This window comes from Myotis davidii, unplaced genomic scaffold, assembly GCF_000327345.1.
Source record: "Myotis davidii unplaced genomic scaffold, ASM32734v1 scaffold1509, whole genome shotgun sequence".
Classification (NCBI taxonomy): Eukaryota; Metazoa; Chordata; class Mammalia; order Chiroptera; family Vespertilionidae; genus Myotis; species Myotis davidii.
Window position 1 is genome coordinate 952494 of NW_006299480.1, and position 206 is coordinate 952699.

Consider the following 206-nt stretch of genomic DNA (forward strand, 5'->3'; position numbering starts at 1 on the left):
TCCCACCTCACTACCACCTCCTGCACTCCCTTCCGTTCCCTCTGCACCCCCTCATTCCTCAGATTTAAAAATATATATTTTTATTTTTTTTATAATTTTTTAAAATATATTTTATTGATTTTTTACAGAGAGGAAGGAAGAGGGATAAAGAGTTAGAAACATTGATCAGCTGCCTCTTGCATACCCCCTTACTGGGGATGTGACGG